Consider the following 24438-nt stretch of genomic DNA (forward strand, 5'->3'; position numbering starts at 1 on the left):
ACGGCCTATAGGCGTCCGTGGGTGCTGCAGCAGCGCCACTCGTCTTCCTCGCTTCTGATGAGTCGCCTCTCAGCGGGGCAATTACGCAACAGAACCAACAAACTGAGGAATTTTTTTTCTACTGCACGTATCCGACAGCTGCGTCGCCAAGACAGCTGGTATGTTTGAGTGTAATAAATAAGGTGGCCCACGTTCCAATGGTTGCAGCGGCTTCACTCAGCTTCTGATGAATCCTGTCTCGGTCATAATAACGTAGCAGATTCAGGAAAGTAACTACACTTTTTTTTCCTCTGTCGTACGAACCTGACAGCTCCATCGAAGAGACAGTTTGAAGTCTCGGAGCTAAATAAATAACGTTCTGGCTGTTGCATTATATATTGTCAAAAAATCAAGCGAGTTCACAGACTAATTTGATAAGCATCAATCAGTCATATACTTACATTTTGACAAAAAGGTAGGTTTTGCATATGTAGAAGTGAAAGGACGAATGAAACATATTTCGACCTGTATTTTCGGCTTACTTTATGCGCCATTGACAAATGCTGGCTCATAGTGCTAACTGTACCAGGTGTTAGCTAATACAGACCTTCGTTGTCATCAGAGGACCTATCGCCTTAATTTATTCCTGTTAGAAGACGCATGTAGTAGAGAAAGTGGCAAGGAAAAATGCTGTTAACCTTAGAGTTACCATTTCTGTCAGATACGTGGCAGTAATTGATCAGTGTAATCAATTAATAACTGAGGTTTAGTGATCATTTAAGCTTAAGTAGAAATTTACTACCTTCTATTAATTATTGGTGTTCATACCTATTTTTATGTAGGAGGCCATTGCTTAAAAGACCTGGTGGAGGAGCGGACTCTGCCATTCCCATTGCTGTACGAAGGTACCAGAACAGCTTCAGTCATTTGCTGTTCTCCACATTTGATGAGTGTGTTACTTTCTGCTTTTACATGGATCATTACGAGCTAGGTCTAGAACTGGTACAGGAGAGAAAGAGAACCATTAAATTATGCGCATTTTTAATTGCAATATATGCAAGTTAATGATTATTCTTCTATGGGTTGTATCTGTGAGTGCCACTGACGAATGGTGATGGTGTCAGGTTACTGCTACTTTCTAGAAAAACTTGTTAAGATACTGGATTAAATATTCTGGAGAACGCTGAAAGGATATGAGAGTCAAGGGCAGTCTGTAGAATGGGAGATATAATGGGTTAAGTGCTCTGGAGAACGATGGAAGGATATGAAAATCACTGGCAGCGTATAGAATCGGCCATATCAGCGGAACGGATCTCCTGTAGCCGTCTTCTACAATGCGCAGAGATTAGGTAATTCGGCGTGTGAGTTCTGTCGAAGGAGTTTGGAGCGAGACAACTACTGGGAAGTTGATTTTCGTGTCGAAGAAACAAAGTTGACGGTCGAGATGGAGGACGCCTTGTTCGACAAACACCACCAGTTTGGAGACGCCAATAGTGAGAACGTTTCGACGGTAGGGAACGGCACGTGGGCGTACCTCCGGCACGACGTGATGCAGACGCGCGCCGTGCAGGCCGTGTTCGGGGTGGTGTACTGCGTCATCTTCGCGCTGGGCACGCCGGGGAACATGCTGGTGTGCTACACGGTGTACCGCAACCGCGCCATGCGCACCGTCACCAACCTGTACATCTGCGCGCTGGCGCTCGCCGACGTGCTGCTGTGCGCGCTCTGCCTGCCCTTCACGCCGCTCTACACCTTCCTGGGCGGCTGGGTGTTCGGGGCGCGCTCTGCCACGCCGTCGCCTTCTCGCAGTGCTTCAGCGTCTACGTGACTGCGCTGACGCTGACCGCGATCGCCGTCGACCGCTTCTACGTGATCGTGCACCCGTTCCGGCCGCGCATGCCGCCGTCGCACTGCCTCGCGGTGGAGGGCGGCGTGGTGCTGTTCTCTCTGCTGGCGACGCTGCCGTACGGCGTGTACATGGCCACCGGCGAGGTGGAGGGCGTCAGCGTGTGCAACGAGGCGTGGCCGTCGGAGGCGGGCCGGCGCGCCTTCCTGCTGGCCACGTTCTGCCTGCAGTTCGTGCTGCCGCTGTCGGTGATCGCCTGCTGCTACGGCCTCATCGCGCTCTGCCTCGCCCGCCAGAGCCGCGCGCGGCCCGGCGCCAAGAGCTCGCGCCGCGAGGCGACCGAGCGCGAGCGCAAGCGCCGCACCAACCGGCTGCTCGTCGCCATGGTGCTGGCGTTCGCCGCCTGCTGGCTGCCGCTCAACGCCGTCAACATGGTCGCCGACCTGGACGAGGGCGCGGAGCGCTGGCGCTACTTCACGCTGTGCTTCTTCCTGGCGCACGCGCTCGCCATGAGCTCCGTGTGCTACAACCCGCTGCTGTACGCCTGGCTCAACGACAACTTCCGCAAGGAGCTGAAGCAGCTGGTGCCGTGCTGCCGCCGGCGCGTGGCCGCCGCCTCCTGCGGCACTACGTCGACGGCGGGCCAGTCGGCGCAGACGCTGCTGCAGACGTCCGCCTGCCCCGGCCAACACCTGCCCGACGTCGTCGCCGCAGACGCCGAGGCGCCCGCTCCGGCGCCCGCTGCGGTCTACACCGTCGCCGACGATCAAGTCCACCTCTCTGGCGTCAGCTCCGGCGGCACCGAAGAAGTATCCTGCTCTTAGGTGAGAAACTTTAATTTTCCGTGCTGCCTCAGGGCAAATATCTGTTTACTTATAATGTCGATCATAAAATCCACTACAGCTGTAAAAATTATTTATTTCTAAAAAGAAAAGCACCGCCCGGTTTCGCGACGTATGTCCCATCTTCAGGTGCGCATTAAAATGTGAGTACACAAACGATACACAACTAAAGTTAAAATAGATTACAACTGTGAGGTGCGGGGGCTAGCAGTGTATTTAACACTAAATTCTTCTAGAATCTTCATATATAAAGGATGCCCTAAGCCCCCCTATTCTAACTCCGACTTTTTGCTGTTGCACATGGATTAAAAAGAAATGCGAACCTACTGTAATCGACCCTGCAAGTGGAGTAGAAAAGAGTTTGGCACCTGCAATAATTTAATTTGATAGACATTAATTAAATAAAGGAAAGTTTCAGTAACGTAGTGAGAAATGAAAGGGTTGCTCTACCGATTAGCAGAATGAAAGTTCTGTCCAAAATAACAATATGATTTATTATGACTAAACTCAAACTAATAAACAAAACACATGAAACATTTACAATACATCAAATTGGCTCAAATTGGATACTCAAATAAATGCTGTGAAGGTGAAGTTGTCCCTAAACTAGATTGTGACATTTATGACGAAGTGGTATGTGGAGCCAATTCCTTGCAACTCAAATCTTAAGAGAAACACACAGCCAACCCAACATTAATTGCTGCTACAGTAGTGAGAATTCAGACAATGAACACCCAAGACAGAAAAAAGAAAAAGACGAACAGGCACGCTCTGCTGAGCTCGAATTATCACCTAGCAAAATTGCCTGCTTTGCTGGTGCTGCGGACGTACATTACCAAGCTGTCTTCTTAACTGCACGGACACGATCTGGCATACCGGAGGCGATGGCTGGTTGCTTCGACGTCCCGTCGTGGTGATGATAATGTCGCGAGTATAGTCCGAAACGAAGTATCCTCGCCTGGTTGTTCCACACTAAAGACTTCCTAGCAATACAAATGCGCCTCTGAGGGAGACGAAGAAGGCTCGCCACACAATCACTGATGGTACAGTGGTTGATTTTAACAATCGAAGTCACACAGTAACTCCGATACAGTCAACTTTAGCCAAAAGTGCTCAAGACAGACAACATAGGCCCCTTGTACGCAGAACGCTCAATTGCCAACTTTACTCAGAAAGTTACGTTGAAGTCGAAACTTCAGCAACTTCGTCAAACAGTTACAATTAAATAAAAGTATATTAGACAGCCAACGGAAGGCAGGCTGTCCAGAGCAGCGAGAGCTCAGTCTTGTAACCTACTCCGACCGAAAGGCGAGAGCCGACTCCTACAAGAGCACCCGTACAAACCGAACACAGAACATTCCCGCCCCCACGACAGTGGCCGTGGTTAACTGTTCCAATCAGCAACTCGAAAACTGGCGGAAAATTCCACTCTATTGCCGGAGCACTACCATTCCACCAATGGAGATTCTTGGCGCCAATTTCTGCGCAGATTTTGCTACGACACGGAGCTATGCCCTGAGCAAGCCAATCACAGTTACGGCAGAAAACGCGGGAATTTGCGCGCCAAGGCTGCTTGGGAACAAAAGTCATTCCCACGCCTCGCTGGTAGCCCGCCAGAAAGTGTTTTCGCTAAGTTTCTGTGAAGTAAGGGAACCTCTAGCCCAGCCGCTACTTCAGGCCCCTCCGGGCATGTCTTTTGACAATGTCGGCGTCTGGAAAGCATTCACTCGATTCCCTCACACCCGTCGGCTTACTCTTTCAAGATCAGCAGTGCCCGCCTGTCACCGGACCACCTGGGTGACGGGAGACGCATGGGAAATCCGCGTGTGAAGGAATAGCAACTTTTCACCGCATGCAATTAGAGAGGAAAATCGTAAGATAGAAATATGAGAGGGGGCTCATGCCACCTCTCACAACATTTCAAACTAGTGCATGCCTGGTACATGATATCCTGTGATGTAATGTACCAGGGACGCATTGTCAGCAATTTTAGTCTTTCTTACACTACTGGCCATTATAATTGCTACACCATGAAGATGACGTGCTACAGACGCGAAATTTAACCAACAGGAAGAAGATGCTGTGATATGCAAATGATTAGCTTTTCAGAGTATTCACACAAGGTTGGCGCCGGTGGTGACACCTACAACGTGCTGACATGAGGAAAGTTTCCAACCGATTTCTCATATACAAACACCAGTTGACCGGCGTTGCCCAGTGAAACATTGTTGTGATGCCTCGTCTAAGGAGGAGAAATGTGTACCATCACGTTTCCGACTTTGATAAAGGTCGGATTGTAGCCTGTCGCGATTGCGGTTTATCGTATCGCGACATTGTTGTTCGCGTTGCTCGAGATCCAATGACGGTTAGCAGAATATGGAATCGATGGGTTCAGGAGGGTAATACGGAACGCCGTGTTGGATCCCAAAGGCCTCGTATCACTAGCAGTAGAGATGACAGGCATCTTATCCGCATGGCTGTAACGGATCGTGCAGCCACGTCTCGATCCCTGAGTACAGATGGTTGTTGTCTTGCAAACGTCCCCATCTGCACGAACAGTTCGACGACGTTTGCAGCAACATGGACTATCAGCTCGGAGACAATGGCTACGGTACCCTTGACGCTGCATCACAGACAGGAGCGCCTGCGATGGTGTACTCAACGACGAAACTGGGTGCACGAATGGCAAATCGTCATTTTTTCGGATGAATCCAGGTTCTGTGTACAGCATCATGATGGTCGCATCCGTGTTTGGCGACATCGCGGTGAACGCATATTGGAAGCGTGTATTCGTCATAGCCATACTGACGTTATCACCCGGCGTGATGGTATGGGGTGCCATTGGTTACACGTCCTGTCACCTCTTGTTCGCATTGACGGCACTTTGAACAGTGGATGTTACATTTCAGATGTGTTACGACCTGTGGCTCTACCCTTCATTCGATCCCTGTGAAACCCTACATTTCAGCAGGATAGTGCACGACCGCATGTTGCAGGTTCTGTACAGACCTTTCTGTATACAGAAAATGTTCGACTGCTGCCCTGGCCAGCACATTCTCCAGATCTCTCACCAAGTGAAAACGTCTGGTCAATGGTGGCCGAGCAACTGGCTCGTCACAAAACACCAGTCAATACTCTTGATGAACTGTGGTATCGTGTTGAAACTGCATGGGCAGCTGTACCTGTACACGCCATCCAAGCTCTATTTGACTCAATGCCCAGGCGTATCAAATGGTTCAAATGGCTCTGAGCACTATGGGTCTTAACATCTATGGTCATCAGTCCCCTAGAACTTAGAACTACTTAAACCTAACTAACCTAAGGACATAACAACACCCAGTCATCACGAGGCAGAGAAACCCAGGCGTATCAATGGCGTTATTACGACCAGAGGTGGTTGTTCTGGGTAGTGATTTCTCAGGATTCATGCACCCAAATTGCGTGAAAATGTAATCACATGTCAGTTCTAGTATAATATATTTGTCCAATGAATACCCGTTTATCATCTGCATTTCTTCTTGGTGTAGTAGTTTTAATGGCCGGTAGTGTATATAGCCTTTGTGGACTCACATTTTAACATGCACCTGAAGGTGGGACGTATGTCTCAAAACCGGGTAGTGCTTTTCCTTTTAGAAATAAATAATTTTTACAACTGTAGCGGATTATGTCATTGACAATGAATGACAGCTGTGGATGTCCCGTGAAGAGAAACGCGAGTACTGATAATGTTAACGTATTGGCTGTTGGCAACTGTAGTGGAAACTTTAGTCGATGTTTAATAATTTTTCTCACGCTTCGCTAGCACAAGTGACAGGTATTGTCAAAGATACACCCTGCATTGCTGGTGCGTACAGTCTACGGACTGAGAGCAGTAACAAGAGAAAAATCGTGAAATAATCATGGAAAATTCTGTTTGTAAATAAAAACCGTCTTTTATCGGTACAGTGTCTTATTTCTTCCAGTCGCTTTTCGCCTTTTACTTTAAGGCATCTTCAGCGTAATCTAGAATGGTAGAATTTTATTTTGATACGCGATATTTGTATATTATAAAACAGATCACGCTTTGCTTTTTGCATAAGTAAGTGATTACTTCGAGTTTACCGAGTTTTTGGTTGGCATGTGCTTTTCCTCTCATCCGTTCACATGCTGGAAGTCGCACTGTAACTTCACTTTGGAAACATAACCACGTTTCCATGTTACGACCTTTCTTCTTCACAATCTTCATATTCTTTGCGCCAAATCTTGTTGGAGCACTGGTATTCTTCTGTCATTAGTTGTAATTATGTATTTTACAGAAAACTGCGATCTACAAAAAGTGACAGAAGACGAATAGTCGTTTAAACGCATTAATCCACAATGATCCGGGCCAGTGTACTCTAGAACTGGCAAAGGTCACGAATTGTGATCATTCCACCATCGTGCTACATTTGCGTGCATTGTAAATGTTCAAAAATCGAGGTGTATGGGTGCATATGCTCTAAGCCAAAATCGCAAAAATCAGCTGAGGGCTATATGTGCATCTCTGTTTGCTCGTCATCAACAGGCTCGTGAACAAAACCGACCACTCCTATCCTGTATCGTTACTGATGAGGAGAAATGGTGTCTTTATGGAAAAGAAAGGAATGTTTGAGCCGAGAAGTAGGCAACCCGCAGCACAAAAGATTTGCGCGCGTCCACGAAACATGTCATGCATCTGACAGTCTGGTGCACTACGAACTGCTTCCGCGAAATGTAACCATTACTTCTGACGTTTATTGTCAACGTCTGAGACGTCTTGCAGGCACAGTCCAAGAACAGCGACCAGGAAGAGTGCGTGATGTGATGCTACTCCACGATAAAGTCTCCTCGCAGTCTGCTAGACTGACGAAAGACATTATACAGGAGTTGGGTTGGGAAGTCTTTCCTCACCCACCTTATTCACCTGATTTGACGCCCTCAAATTTTCCTATCTCTATTGAACAGCATTCAAGGAACTCCCTTCAAGGACGAAAATGTGATACGAATGTGGTTCGACGAGTGCTTCGCCTCAAAACCACGTGATATTCTCAGTCGCGGAATACGATTTACATAAACGGTCTGGTTGATGGTATTGTCAGCGTCATTAGACTGTTTGCCTATGATGCTGTAGTCTACAGGAAAGTAGTATCTCACGAAAGTTGTGAACAAGTCAATGAGTATTTGCAGAAAATAAATGCGTGGTGTAATGACTGGCTGTTATCTCTCAGTATTAGTAAGGGTAACCTACTGCGTATAACAATGGGAAAATCGCCATTAATGAACGAGAACAAAATAAATGCCCAGTCTTTGGAAGCGGTACCATCCGTCAAGTATCTGGGTGTGGTTATTCGAAATGATCTCAGATGGAATGATCAGATTACGCAAGTAACGGGCAAGGCGAACTCTAGGTTGCGGTTTATTGGTAGAATCCTGAAGCGATGCAGTCCTTCAACAAAGCAAATTGCCTGCAATACGTTAGTTCGTCCAGTCTTAGAGTATTGTTCGCCTGTATGGGACTCTGACCAGTTGGGTCTCATTCAAGAGATTGAGAAGGTCCAAAGAAGAGCAGCAAGATTCGTGACTGGTACATTTAGCCATCGCGAGAGCGTTATAAATCTCATAGAAAGTTTGAAGTGGGATACACTTGCACATAGACGACGCGCTAAACGGAAGAGGCTGCTCACTAAATTCCGAATTCCGATCTTCGCGGAGGATGTAGAGCATATATTATTACCACCAACTTTCAGATCTCTCAATGATCACCACTCAAAGATAAAGGAAATTAGAGCTCGTACTGAGGCGTTCAGACAGTCGTTTTTCCCTCGTGCGATCCGCGAGTGGAACAGAGGTAGGGGGGAATATGACTTTGGCGCGAATTGTGCCCTCCTCCACACACCGCTTGGTGGCTAACGGAGTATATATGTAGATGTATAAAAGTTACCCTAGCTTTAGCAGATTGTTATAAGTAGCGAAGGAGAATATATTATTGATAACGAAAGTCTCTGTTTTGTGTATTGTAATGTTTATTGAACTTGTGGGAAAATGCTACAAACTTATGGACCGACCTAAATAACCAACGGCATCACAAAATCACCAAAAGCTACTGTGGGAAGCTGGTATTCTAAACTGTATGAGATTACTGAATAAGAACAGTAGGGTAATTTTCAGAAACTGACCAGTGTGACAGATTTATTGATAAAAATTACCACTGTGGCGCCGCGGAGTCCACCAGCGGAGTGAGGGGCATATTTTCCGAGGCAGGGATGGGAAGACACGTCTGCATGGGTCGAGGGCTGGCTGCTAAGACAGACCGATGTCTGTCCCTGCTCTGGTCAGTCCGCCTGCGCCCCACGTGACTGTCTGGAGCCCTCTGATAGGTTACTTGAGAGTACTTTAGAAGCGTAACCCTGTCAGCGACGCTCTACCGAAGCGTCACCACACCATTATTACTGACTATGTGGCCGGTGTGCACGTGAACAAGGAGTGGGTTGGCGGTGGCATCCGGTAATATCCGGTACCTTACCAGTCCAAGTCCGGTCACCGCTCTTCAGTAAAACGCATTTACTCCCTACAGAGAACGCAAACTGAAAAAGTAAAAATTTAGTTTGAAAAAATGAAGCTTCTCCCATTTCCTCTGCTTGCCCATCATGCACACTACTATAATGTGAATTTATTGACCGTCAAACTGTCAAGCGACCATCTTCAGGTCAGAAATACCATTACATGAAGATTCATTGCAGTGAAGTACATCATTATTATGCTGCAATTGATGATAATTATGTTCTTGAAGACAAGAAACCTTTCTTTAATGTGATACAATGATATTCCTCACTTGCAGATATTCAGCTGCCACACAATGGTTGCCAATAAACAGATATGCATTACAGGAGCGTTTGGTGTTTTTGTGATGCTGTTCTTTACACAAACGTCGGCGAAAAGTCCCGAAACACAAACCAAAACGCAATACATTAACGACTTGCCACGAAAATCTCAAAAAATTTGTACTGCTCATATTGCTGCACCTTGTAATGATACGGTCTTCTTGCTACTAAAATATATTAAAGAAACTACATACTATGTGATGGGTTTTCTGTGCTGGATAGTGTGGGTACTACGAGCGCCTAGAGGTGCCATTTGCAGATCAAATACCTCCTGACCAGAACGCCGGTGCAGGTCGGTTTCCATGAGCAGCAACGACATCTGACGGTAATCCCAGGGAGTGACTAGAAAAAACAGCGCGCCAAATACTGTCTCATGACCGAAATAATTGGAGTGATATGTCAACAGTTTAATATTTACAAGAGGGAAATAGTTTTTTGATGAAGACAAGTCGGACTGAGCCAAGAAGGCCACGAATTGACACAAAAAATATTAAAAAGTAAAAGGAAAGATGACAGGCCGCTCTACGACTGGCTAGTACTTCTGATTTAGCGGTACGTGCCGTCTGTCCGCACTCCTCTCTCACATCGCTGGAAGGCGTGGTAAAGTACACAGCTAGCGGACAACTGGTGGCTTTGACTTCTCATAAAGGCTTGGTGGACTAAAGAAGACTGAATGGTAAGTATAACTAATCACATGTTTTATTGGAGTGCTTATACTCCCAGTATCTGGTCATAGCACTAATTCTGCGCAATGCAATTTTTTCCTGGGTGGAGTCCAATTACAATTCATTTGTGGAAGTACTGTTCATCAAACTAGAATCGTAACCTTTATTATATACTTCAAAATTCACCATATAGCTTCCATTCTATTCTTACATTAATTTCTTGAAATCGTGCACGAACACCTTCTTGCCTTCATCAAATGCTAGCAACTTACTAGCGTTTTACAATGTATCTGAGTATGGCATTTCTATACGTCCCTTCTTTACCTGTGAGTTTACAGTCACCTATGCAGTTCTCCGTTTCTCACAATCACTTGAGAAAGCTAAGAAAACCATACGATGTGTACGCGATTTGCACTATTCAGAGATTATATCCATCAAGAAGTTGGTGCAAATAGTTGTTGTAAATTCCAAGTTTATACATACAACAGCAGCAGCAACAACAACGAAAAGATATTTCAAACAAGTGTGAAATAACAGAAGGTTGCTTTCAGATATGAGCATAAGTGTCTTCATATTTTCAGTTTGCGTGTTCGGAGAATATAATGCCTTCTCAACCAAAAAGAGTGAAGTTTTAGTAATTTTTGTATAAACTGAAACCATCATAATGTTTAGGGTAAAATTTAACATAGTTCGCACGAACACGAGAGCAATACGATAGCAAGGAATAAATAATCGGGTCTGTCTTATTAGCGTCCAAAATTTTACCGTTTAGTGCAGAGTACAAACGAAATACTGGACTAATTTTAAGAATATAACAGAGATCGTCCGAAGAGCATTCACCATGACACAATATTTTTTTCTTATATGATTATATTCATATTTTAAGTTAAAGATTGGGACGGGCCTTTGACAGAAATGACGAATGTTAGAGTATTTCTGTGTCCCTCGTAAGCACCGCAATATAATATGTCACACGTCCTATTTAAAATGAATTTGGCTTATTGATAAATTTAAATAGGGTCTTCAGCCAGTTGTACTATGTCTAAAGGGAAAATGGACTCAAAACTATTGCTAAAAAGGAAGAAATTTCTGATTAGATCTAAAGATCAGTATTTATGAATAATAATGAAGAAATCAGTGCGCCAGTATAATATTTTTGTTCAGAGAAGATTCGTCCACGGTTGGCTGCATGTAAACAGGAAAGCATTTCTGGAAACACACCGTGAAAAATATAAATAACCGAAAATCGTGACTGGTAGCAGAAAAGTTATCAAATTTCACTGAATGAGGTTTCAGCCTACGTTATTAGCAAACCGCGTTTCGTCGCTAAAATACCAATTTCTTTTCATTCCACAAATACTGTATAACCAGGGGTGCAGCGAATCGACAATTATATCTCATTTCACAAGATACAGTTCGGTTCAACCAACGAAATATTCACATTTTTCTACTACCGTCATCGAAACTATGTGCGATATGTGCAGGATAGCCAGCATCAAGCAAAAACGCATCAGTGAAATGTGCATGGAAGCTACACAGCGCACTGTAAACCGTAACAGTAGCAACTATTTACGAAGTTTATATTAAAACGCAAAGCAGGTATGGCGCCGGAGGAATTCATTGTAATTACTGCTGCGACATAAATAAACTTTATGTATTATTTCTTCACAGCGAGACCGAAAAAACTAACATTCGGAGAAAGTGTACAACCCGCTCTGTATCTGAACTTTTCTTGTGCCTAGTATCATTGTCATACTTCCAAACGAAACACAGTCTAGCTCGCTCACGAAACGACCATCCCTGATACGTGAGAAAATGTTGAATTGCTGAAAGGGAATAGATTACACTAATGTGACGAAGAAAATAATACAGTGTCCTCCGCAATAAAAGCCCAAAAATATGGAAAATGCCAAGAAATTTTCAAATTGAGATCACACTTGTCCTCACGATTCCTGATGAAATTGTACGCGTAAATTGTTATACTGACGCAATGTAAATCATTGGTCCACTTGGTGGCAGTACTGAATGCATCTCCTGTTTGCAGCTTTATCGATATACCAAACGACTACGGTACACTTCAGCATCGTCGAAGAAATATTTGACGAAGCTCCGTGTAATTTCAATTTCCTTGATGATCCATAAAAATCAACATTTTTTTCAGTTTGTCAGATACAGAAATGTGGGTTATAGGGTATGTACTGATGTGCAGATGTCAATTTCGTTAGTTTGTTTATCCGATCTGGAAACTTACATTCTTGTTGTCAGTGTTTTTGGGATCGATGATGATATAATCCTAGTTCGTTCTTGTTACCCAACGGATTAAACAGCCTAGTACAACGGCTTTGACGTGAACAGCGTATTTAACGAATGTCAATCAGTTAACACAGTATCACTCGTTCATTGCAGCCACTGTATATGGTGATTGGGTGAAAGATTTCTTCTCGAGTAGACGGCATTATGTCACTTTAGAATGATACCGAACGATCATAAGATCGATATTCCCATTCTGCAGAAAACGCTTTGAGAAATTCAGTACGTTTTGGAGAAGATTAACTCTTCGCACATCAACTGTCACCTATTTCCAAACACAAGCATATTAATTGCAACCTGATTAAGAATATTCAGTGCTCATGTAATGATTCTGAACAACATCAATGAAAACTAACTTAGTGTCACTGCCCGCTTTTCAACTATTTCTAAGTGGGAGATCCTCGGTTCGATTTCGAGTGAGCGCTGAAAATATTACTCTGACGAGAACACTGGAACAGCGTCCACTCAGGCTCGCGAGGTAAAATGAGAAGTTGTTTCCTAAAATAAGCAGCCAAACTGGCAATCATGTCGCCGAAGTGACCTCATTTCGCAAGGCGTGTATCAACTTGGAACTCACATAAACTTTTATTTATATTGGCTGAACTGCTGTGGACCGTCCTAGAATTATACCCCCGTCTCTCCGTTTCTCCCTTCTCCGCCCTTCCAGTTACTTTAGTGGCCTTATTCGTTCAGAGTCCCATTGTAGAAATCATCAGTTGGTCTTATTTAATGGTGATTTCGCTACATCATATTAGTGCGCTTGGTTCCCTACTCCACAAATCAACAGTTCATATTAGTGCAGTAACAGTATTAACAATTTTCATTCATAATGTCGTCTTATGGAGCAGGAAGTTGTTATTTTTGTATAATCTTAAGGTCACAGTTATCACGCACACGAATTCTATTGCTTCTCGCAGTTGTTATTGTAACGTGTAAATGCTGGCAGGTAGTGCTTCTCACTCTACCCTCCTCTTGTCATAACGATGGAGAAAAGAATTCACTTTATGCTGCGGTCTGTCGTTCCTTCGTATAACCCGACAAAACGGCCATATCTATATGTCTATAGCCCCACAGGCAGAAACTGTAGTGCCGTTTTTCCCGAGGGAAATTTTGTCATAACAAACCGGCAAAAATAGCATTTTAGAGCAATTTACGAATTGGAAGCCTGTAACGCGGTGTATTAACAGATGAGATTAAATAACTGAAATCGTAGTAATATTCACAACGAGTTATTGAAGTCGCTATGAAAAACGATGCTTTTTAAAACGAACAAAAATGTCGATCCAAAACATAGTAATTCAAATTTAAGAGTAACATCATGTACGCGGAGACTTCAGAACGTAAGTTATGCAAGTCCTTCCGCACTAGGACCATTACACAACAAGAGCGCCGCTTTGTCATAAGAGAGCTTCCAGCAGACACGGTTCTGCTGCGGTACGCATTACAGGTGCATCACTGTGTGCGAGTAAATGGAGCAGCAAATTGAAATGTACTCCAAAGCTGAAGTACGCGGTCACTACAATTCTTGTTTCACACAGAATCACCGTGAAATTCTGCCGGTATGTGCACCAAACGAATTGTTGCGTCCGTACGAAGTGAAGTGGTGCCATCTTCAGTCGATTCAAGTGGGTCGCTCTGATGCTCCACCGTAACCCGTTCATTTCGACAGCGTCGATTCGCGCTCTTTGTCTCTCGTTCATTGTCCGACACTCTGAGGCATGTGTCAGAATGCTTTCAACCACGGCACTTAAAACTACTTTCTTTGTTCACCTGGATATGTGCCGACTCCAAAAGACAGCACTTAATGATCTAATAGCCACCATCGCTCGACTTATCCTGTGGGTGTGTCCACGTCACACTGTTCAGTGTTATCGATTAGCGAACCCAGATACTTGAACCTAGATGCTTGAAAACTTCCACGTTTCTTACCAGGCGAAACGTAAAATCCAAATCCTCACCATGCCTAGTTTTAACAACAAGATATTCTGTTTTATCCACATCGACTGTTAATCCTCATTGTTTATAAGTATCCATTAACTTTCTCTTGTAATACATCATTCTTATCTGAAGCCACAAGTAGCCTACTTGATCGTTGGCAAACAGTGGTGAAAGCAATCTTAGTTGCTGAACTCTCACATCCAACTTATGCGTTGTTTATTCCAGTAACCAAAGACAACTTCTAAATATAACTCAAATAAAGTTGGTGGCACAGGACATCCTTGCCTTAATCCTTTACTTGTTTTTAAACTTTCCGTTATCTTACAACAAACCTTCACAGCTACCTCGCATTCACCAATCTTTATCGCCAATTCTATTAAATAACCATCCACTACCACCTTTTCCAATACTGTGCATAGTAATCTCCAAATTTTACCTATTTTTATTTCAAACACAATATTTTCCCAAGTAATCACCCTTAAAATGGAAGTTTTAAATAATTTTATTGGGTAATTGGTATCCACCTACACATCATATTAAAGAAGTTACATTCAGAATTTAGTTTTAAAATACAACTTTCGGTACTGAGTGAAATCAAAATATTGAGCATGTCTTCTAATCGGGAGGTTGAGTCAGGTTTCTGATCAACGACGGTTTTGAAAATGATAGCCTTCCGCCTTGTTTGTGGTCATAAATGAAACATCACATTATTAAGGGAAAAAACCTGTGGCATTTTGTGGGGCCTAGTTTGGATGAAATGAGGTACAGAGAAAGCTCCCAAATTTCCGCTGACCATTCTTCTGCCAAATGAAGTGCCACGTGTCCCACTGAGTGCCACCGGGAATTTGACGCGAGGCAGCACGAATTTCGAGAGATAAAAATTCATTTAATTCATTTCAGCTGCCCAACAAAAATTTCTTACGAATAAGTACATACAAACCAATATTTTAAGATTGTACGATGGCCACACTACAGTATTAAATCAGAGACTCCACAATGAAATTTTCACTCTTCAGCGGAGTGTGCGCTTAGATGAAACTTCGTGGCAGATTAAAACTGTGTCCGGACCGAAACTCGAACTCGCCGGGACCTTTCCCTTCCGGGGGCAAATGCTCTCCCATCTGAGCTACCCAAACACGACTCACGACCCATCCTCACAGTTTTAATTCCGCCAGTACCTCGTCTCCTACCTTCCAGACTTCATAGAAGCTTAGATGGTAGAGCACTTTCCCGCAAAAAGCAAACATCCCGAGTTCGAGTCTCGGTCCGGCACACAATTTTAATCTGCAAAAAAAAAAAAAAAAAAAAAAAAAATGTTCATATGTGCGTGAAATCTTATGGGACTTAACTGCTAAGGTCATCAGTCCCTAAGCTTACACACTACTTACCCTAAATTATCCTAAGGACAAACACACACACCCATGCCCGAGGGAGGACTCGAACCTGCGCGGGGACCAGCCACACATTTTAATCTGCCAGGAAGTTTCTAAACAGAGACTTTTTATTTAAAAATATGTGATGGGGAGTGTCTATGGAGTCGCCCCTAGGCCACAGCATAGGCGTCTATGGCTGCAGTCTCTCCCCCCCTCCCCCCCCCCCCCCCCGCTCTCTCTCTCGATCAGTGTGCTGCTTTAGTCGAACACCGTACCCAGTGACGCCCGCCATCTTCATATCTCATCAGTGTGACCTACTCTGCAGTTTAGCATATGAGGGGCAGGCGATAACCCACCGGTCGCTGTGTGTGTGTGTGTGTGTGTGTGTGTGTGCACTTAGTGAGACAGTCACCACGGAGCCGATAACGCCAGTAAGCCGAGTTTCGTGTGGCCGCCTACGCTGCGTGAGCACACTGCCAGCAACAGCGGGCGGTTCCAGTCTCTTGTATCGGACGCGCTCCGCAGCCAACACCTGTTGCTGGCAGTTGACGTGCGTTATGCAACAGCTTCCAGAACGCTCGCTGGACGGAAAAAAAACCAACTGAATCTGTGTTTCCGCTAAATACAGACGCGAGTACAACAGTCGGATTCATATAAAACTGTGCAAATCTGCGTCGAGATTGTGCTACACTGTAGAGTGGTCATAGAAATCTCTTTTACCAGCATTGCACTATCCGCTCATTGAATAAAAGTGTATTCCAAACTGAGACCAATTTGTTGTCGTTATGAACATTGCAGAACACTTTTTTGAGTGATGGTTTTCATCAGGCCTTGTATTAGAGTTCAAATAATTCCGCTGATACATGATGAGATAACTAAGACAGGACACCCAAAATATTTTTATTTGTTTATTTAATCTGATCTGATAGGACGATCAAACCCTCTCTTACATCGGACTAGGGTTTCACACGTACAATACATTTTGTAAGTGGGCTGCTTGAGTGTTGGCAGCGCCGTGCAATGGATCTCTGACTGCGCTTTCTTTATAAGAGACTCTGTGGCTGGTTGGACTCGTTGTTGGAAGTTAATCGCCAGTAGTGTTGGCAGTTGGAAGTTAGCCGTCAGCAGTGATGGAAGTACCGGGTGATCAAAAAGTCAGTATAAATTTGAAAACTTAATAAATCACGGAATAATGTAGATAGAGAGGTAAAAATTGACACACATGCTTGGAATGACATGGGATCTTATTAGAACCATGCGCTCCACCTCATATTGCTAGACGCGTGAAAGATCTCTTGCGCGCGTCGTTTGGTGATGATTGTGTGCTCAGCCACCACTTTCGTCATGCTTGGCCTCCCAGGTCCCTAGACCTCAGTCCGTGCGATTATTGGCTTTGGGGTTACCTGAAGTCGCAAGTGTACCGTGATCGACCGACATCTCTAGGGATGCCGACGCCAATGCCTCACCATAACTCAGGACATACTTTACAATGCTGTTCACAACATTATTCCTCGGCTACAGATATTGTTGAGGAATGATGGTGGACATGTTGAGCAAATTATTGCTATTCTGATCCGATGAAGCGCCATCTGTCGGACATTTTTTGAACTTTTGTATTTTTTGGTTCTAATAAAACCCCATGTCATTCCAAGCATGTGTGTCAATTTGTACAATATCCCGTGATTTATTCACTTTTCAAATTTATGCTGACTTTTTCATCACCCAGTACTGTTGGGCAGTTGGAGGTGAACGGTCAGCAGTGATGGATGTTAGATGTGAGAAGTTAGCACTGATGGAGGGTAGAGGTCTGAAGTGTTAGCGTATGCTAAGGATCTGCACATGTTCGACTTGGAGATTGAATATTATCCATGATCATATTCCTTTGTACTAGATGTCAATGATGAGTTATGTTTGTGTCTGAACTGGATGACACATTATTAAGGTAAAAAAAAATGACATTATTTGGTTTGCAACAAAATCTTTCCTTTGATAACCACATGCCCAGTAGTAGTTAGTGGCTTTAGCAATTAGAATTTTTTATTTAGCTTGCAGTATTGACGCTCGCTGTATTGCAGTAGTTCGCGTAATGAAAACTTTTGTGAGGTAAGTGCTTAATGAAATGTATAGGTTATTGTTAAGATTTCTCTTTAGTCGGGGCCATTCCTTTGAATTAATTATTTGAAGTCAGGCTTTTTTGAGCAGACAGATTGCGTTGCGCTAGAATACTGTGGGTCAGTGTTGACATGATAAGAATAAGTAAAGAGAAAGTAGGTTCACTTGCATTCAGTTTCACTCAGCAGCTTAAGTAAAATATTTAATAAAGAGGTTTCACTTTTCTCTATCATAATTACCCAAGAAATAATATTTTAAAATGAAACAATGTGAGTAGATCATATTGACACTGATTGAAGGTTTGAAGTCTTGGGCCGTTCACTTATTTAATAAAATCGAACATCTCCATCCGACCTCTCGATATTATTTATTGTATAGCTATCAGTGATTCAATACGCTATCTTCAGGCCTCCTGAACATCAATTACGGCCTGAATATGGTGTACTGAATCACCGAAACTGATAGCTATATAATAAAGAACTATCTCCGTAAACTCCGTCTTGATCACACAAAATTTTACATTTCATTATTACCGGTTTCAGCTATTGCCAACTTTAGATCATCAAATAAATTTATAACTTCAACATCTGTACATCTAGGTACGTTCTATAAACACCGCTACAGATATTAAACACTGTATACAAAAGGATGAAGGATATTGTGGTGAACGGCATATACCTACTGCGAGAATCAGACGTACCGTGCTTCAGACGCATCTCTGTGTCTTACCGAACCAAGGATTTTGTTATAGGGACTCCTTGTGAAGAAAATGGAGATATCGGACGTGTGAGAGCAGGAGAGAGATTTTAATGTTGTGAGACGCCATTACGGTATATAGTAAATGTTCAAATAGGTTTTTTTTTGCACAAAATAAAATCCAGTAACTAACATCAAGTATTCAAGGTATGTATATTTCCATACCGAAATTAGTAAATTATCACGGTACAGATATTACGAGACGTAGATCGCTCGGAGGTGAGGTTTGGAACGATAGTGCGAACCTGCATTTTCCACGGTCATAATTCGTCGAAAGATTATCTCCGAATTAATTAATTTGCTAAATTGTGGACCTATCGTCCAGACTTATCAAACGACATAGCCTAGCACACAGTTGTGCCGAATGATCTGCGTAGCGAGTAAAGGTTTTAGAGATTTTAGGTGGAGCAGATAACGACAAGGAATTTCCTCGAGGTCGCTGCTGTGGAATATACCTCTTGCTCTCCTGTGGTGTTTGAAACGAAGTACTTATATTCTTCAACTTTTCAGGAGAGTAAAGATAAAACGAGATAAGGAACTAAGGTAAACCAATCAAAACCAATAACTAAACCAATAATTAAAATAAAAGCACACATGAAAATATTGTTTAGAATAATAAAGAATATTTTTAATTAACTAACGAAAAATAATATATTACAACCTTCATCAGAAAATTTTATGATCTGAAGGTGGTTGTAGCCTAAACTGATAATAGTGAAATGTAAAATTTGTGTGATCAAGACGGACCTTTACAAATAAAGTGGTACAATATGATCACAGACTCATTAGCAGATTTTAGATCTTCAGTTGACATATGTTAAATGACATCGTAAGGACGGCTGTAGGTGTTCCAATTTATTAAATGAACTAATAAAGTTAACATTGGAAGTACTTCTACGAGTACTGCTGCTGCCAGTAATAATAATAGTAGCAGATATAAAACGAATTTATAGGCGTACAAAATAGATGTTTTCTGATACGGCGAGTTCTGAGAAAACGAAATTTAAGGACACTGAACCACCTACGAACGCTGGGAAATGAGGAACCTAGCTGTAAATAAGGCTCTACTTGAGTGACGAGTGCGTACAAGGACAGTGGCAATCATTACTGTTGCCTCGTATGATGCCCCCTTTTCAAGTAAAATGTAATATTCATACACCAAATAAAAGTAAACAGTGCCACAATTCCGGCAACATCGCAGTTCGTCATGCGACATTACAAGAATACGAGCTCATTGTCAGAGGTCAATCATTATGAAACGGCTAATATGAGAGGAAAATGCCTGGATCAACTGTTCATAGACCACCATACTTGTTTCCCACTGACTGTAAGATACCGTGCAGACTGGACGTCATTGGCAAGATAAAGAACCCACACCTATTACCGCCGGCCGGTGTGGCCGTGCGGTTAAAGGCGCTTCAGTCTGGAACCGCGTGACCGCTACAGTCGCAGGTTCGAATCCTGCCTCGGGCATGGATGTGTGTGATGTCCTTAGGTTAGTTAGGTTTAATTAGTTCTAAGTTCTAGTCGACTGATGACCTCAGAAGTTAAGTCGCATAGTGCTCAGAGCCATTTGAACCATTTTTGAACCTATTACCAGACGTCACGCCAGTTTTCCCTCAACATCGCAATATGGACATGGTTTGTGGAAAAAATGACGGAAGTAAAAGAAGAGCGACGGGACATCCGATAGCTAGATGGGGACTGAAAGAGAGCATGGTGCAAAGGTCTACAGCAACAGGCTGGTAAGGCATTTGGCACAAAGGCGCCATAGCACCATTTGAGAGCTGACCAAGGGCTATCGGTCTGTCAGGGGCATGATACAGGCCAAAACCGCCCCTGTACCGCGAGAGGGTGAGGGTCTCATACCTTATCATGAACAGCAACTCGTATGAACCCTATACCTCTAACATGTGACGGGCCATGGGTGGCACACTGGGGAGTGTCTCTGCCATAGGATACGTGACGCCAAATACGCATTTACATATTGTATGCGTTGCAGAAGATTGAGGGATCGTAAACGATGATCGAGGAGGCCATCTCCCTAATTGGGACACTAGGCACTGCCAGTTGTGGACAATCGTGCGCCGCAGATCACTCGTGAAATCGACCCCTAAGCATCGGATGGTAGCACCTACAAGCTATGGAGCAGCACTGTACGCACCTACAGCCGTAGCGTTCGATTTGCGTACCTTAAGATAGCTATTAGAAGCTTCGCTGTAGCTCGTAACCAACGCCCAGCACCGCTACGAAGAACGAGGACGAGATCGTTCGCATAAGTAGTGCAGCAAAATACACTTCCACAGAGAGATAGCTAATGAGCTAATGGTGTGTGCATCTGTTTGGATTTCTGTCTATTAAATGCTCAATCAGTGTAATAAGTGCATGGTAAAAATGACTTACGGGAATGCAGATTTGACATCGTCGACAAACGTCGATATTTCGGCAGGAGCACACCCTACCGTTTTCCAAGTAAAACGGCAGCTAGGAAGCGCCGCGCAAGTGAATTTAAAATCTCAGTTTTCGGAGAAACTTCGTAAAGGCAAAACACACACACACACACACACACACACACACACACACACACACACACACACACACACACACACACACGCATGCACGCACGCACACACTCACACACGCGCACGCACACACACACACACACACACACACACACACACACACACACACACAGACATACACACACACACACACACAGACATACACACACACACACACTGTAAACATTAGCTCTACCGCACAGAGTGATGCCAGAATGAAAATAACAACGTGTGAGGTAGCATTAACTCTGTCCCTCTGCAAGATTCTACGCAAATGTAAGCAAAAACAACCACTTCCTAATTTAATCTCAACTGCTACCATTATAACACTATGCCAATGGCTGGAAGTGCTTGCCACAATCTCCATGTTGCTATGTTCCGTAGCATAACCAGTGCCAAGACATTTTTCTGAAATGGTGGATTTTCTCGGCTGTTGTAAGCGTGTGTGACGTCTATGCTCAGCACACAGGTCCTCCACAGTCCTGATAGTCGCAACAATATATGACATGCTACAAATTCAAGGATTACGGTAGACGCCCGCCTTAGGCAAACCAAGGTCATCCTTTACGACACCTAAAAGGACCCTGATCTTAGATGGTGGTCGAAAAACACACTTCATTTCATATTTCCGCAATATACGACCAATCCTTCTCGAAATTCTCTCTACGTAAGGTAAAAATATCACTCGGTGCGCACTTGGCTGACTGCGCAACGCAAGGTGGCTTCGAGATGTGCTAACTGAGCTGACAAACTCTCAGGGCCAGAGATGACATGGGCCCTGTGAACCAAGATACGATTTACCTCTTCACTTTGAGCCGGATGGTGACAAGTCAGCCTGCAGGCACAAGTTAGCGTCAGTAGGCTTTCTATAAGCAGCAGGTCTCAAGGTACCATCCACCTTCCTCCAAACCTACACATTCAGGGAGGAAAGACAGCCGTCCCTATCCACCTTCATCGTGAAACGAATATTCGGGTGGAATGAATTCAGGTGTTCTAAAAAGTCGTTCAAATTCGCGCTGATATCAGGACAAACAACGAAAGTATCGTCTACATATCTGAAAAAAGCTGCCTACTCCAAGGCGCATTTCTCAAAATATTCCATAAACAAACTGGCAATAATGGGTGACAAAGGGCTCCCCATAGCAACTCCATCTGCCTGCTCGTAGCACTGATCTCATCAAACAGAGGTCTTAATTTGAGGAAGTAATTTCTGTGTAGAGCATTGGAGTACAGCATCGTATGGTAGTGAAACATGGAATGTTGGAAAACCGGGAAACAAGAGAATCGAAGCATTTGAGATGTGATGCTACAAAAGAATGTTGAAAATTAGGTGGACTGATAAGATAATGAATGACGAGGTTCTGCGCAGAATCGGCAATAAAAGAAATATATGTAAAACACTGACAAGAAGAAGGAACCGGGAATAACTTCCATGGTACTAGAGGGAACTGTAGGGAATAAAACTTTTAGAGAAAGGCAAAGATTGGTTGGAATACATCTGAGATGAAGAGGTCTGCACTGGAGAGAATTTAGTGGCGGGCCACATCAAACCAGTCAGAAGACTGACTACTAAACAAAAATATCTGTATCCACAAGGCGTGTGGCTTTTAATTGAAAAAGTACCTTTGAGATCTCTCCATTGGCAAAAGATCCCCAATGAGTTCCCCATTCGGATCTCTGGGAGAGAACCTTAAGAAATAGATGGAACTATCAACAATGGGTTAACATTCTACGAGTTTGAGCTTCGAATGTCAGAAATTCGAACGTAGAAGGAAAGCTAAAAAATATGTAAAGGGTAATGCAAAGGTTAAACATAGATATAGTGGATGTCAATGAATTGAAATGCAAAGAAGATAAGGATTTAAGGTCAGACGAATATAGGGTAATATCAACGGCAGCAGAAAATAGTAGAGCGGGAGTATTATTCGTTATGAACTGGAAAGTAGCGCAGGGATTGAGCCCCTGTGAACAGTTCGGCGGTAGCGTTGTTCTCATCAGAATCGACATCAAACCAGCGCATAAACAGTACTTCAGGTATACATGCCAAGGTCGCAAGAAGTAGATGAAGGGATAGAGAAAGTGTAAGAGGATACTGAATGGGTAATTAACCACGTAAAGGAAGATGAAAATGAACTAATAATGGAAGATTGGAACGTGGTTGTCGGGGAAGGAATAGAAGGAAATAGTAAAGGAGAATATGTGTTTGGCAGTAGGAACGAGAGAGGAGAGAGTTATTAATAACTCACAAGAGGAGGTGGTATACTTGGTAAAGAACTGGAGTTGGGGGAAAATTTCAACTGGGCTACATCATGCTAAGACAGAGATTTCGAAACCTCATGTTGGATTGTACGTCGTACCCTGGAGCAGATGTAGATTCAGATCACAGTTTAGTAATCACGAAGAGCAGACTGAAGTTTAAGAGAATCGTACGGAAGAATCATCGTGCGGAAATATGGGATACTGAAATACTGAGGAAAGACGAGACGCTTTTGAAGTTCGCTGAAGCTGTCTATACTGCCATAAGGAATATCGTAGTAGGTAGCTCGGTAGAAAAGGAGTAGACATCTCTAAAAAGAGCAAACGCAGTTTTTGGACAGTCAAACATAAGCACAAGGAATGCAACTGCAAAGAAACCTTGGGAAATAGCAGGAATACTTTAGCTGGTAGAAGAAAGAAGGAAGTACCAAAGTGTTCAGTGAAAGACAGGAACACAACCATATTAGTCCCTTAGGAATGAAATAAATAGGAAGTGCAGGGCAGCTAGGAGTAAATAGCTATGAGAATTATGTAAAGGAATTGAAAAGGAAATGATTGTCGAGAGGATTGACACAATATAGAAAATTCACAACTATCTTCGGTAAAATTTCAGTAAAAGCAAGACTGACAGCATACAATATGTACAAGCATCAAGAGAGAAAATAATATTGGAAGACCAAGAACGAACAGCTGGGACTAGGAAGGGTGTTAGACAGGGATACAGTCTTTCACCCACACAGCTCGATATGTACCGCGAAGAAGGAATGACGGAAATAAAAGAGAGGTTGAAAAGCGAGATTAAAATTCAGTGTGAAAGGATATCGAAGTTAGGATTCGCTGATGAGATTGCTATACTCATTGAAAGTGAAGAAGAATTACAGGATCTGTTGAATGGAAAGGACATTCTAATGAGTACTGAATA

At 43.5% G+C, this 24438-nt stretch overlaps 1 pseudogene; it reads left to right on the forward strand.

Annotated features, from left to right (window-relative positions):
• Positions 1 to 388: 388 nt before the first annotated feature.
• The window catches only part of LOC126253683 (prolactin-releasing peptide receptor-like), a 370946-nt pseudogene continuing 346896 nt past the window's right edge, over positions 389 to 24438 (forward strand).

The sequence above is a fragment of the Schistocerca nitens genome, chromosome 4 (assembly GCF_023898315.1).
Source record: "Schistocerca nitens isolate TAMUIC-IGC-003100 chromosome 4, iqSchNite1.1, whole genome shotgun sequence".
Taxonomy (NCBI): Eukaryota; Metazoa; Arthropoda; class Insecta; order Orthoptera; family Acrididae; genus Schistocerca; species Schistocerca nitens.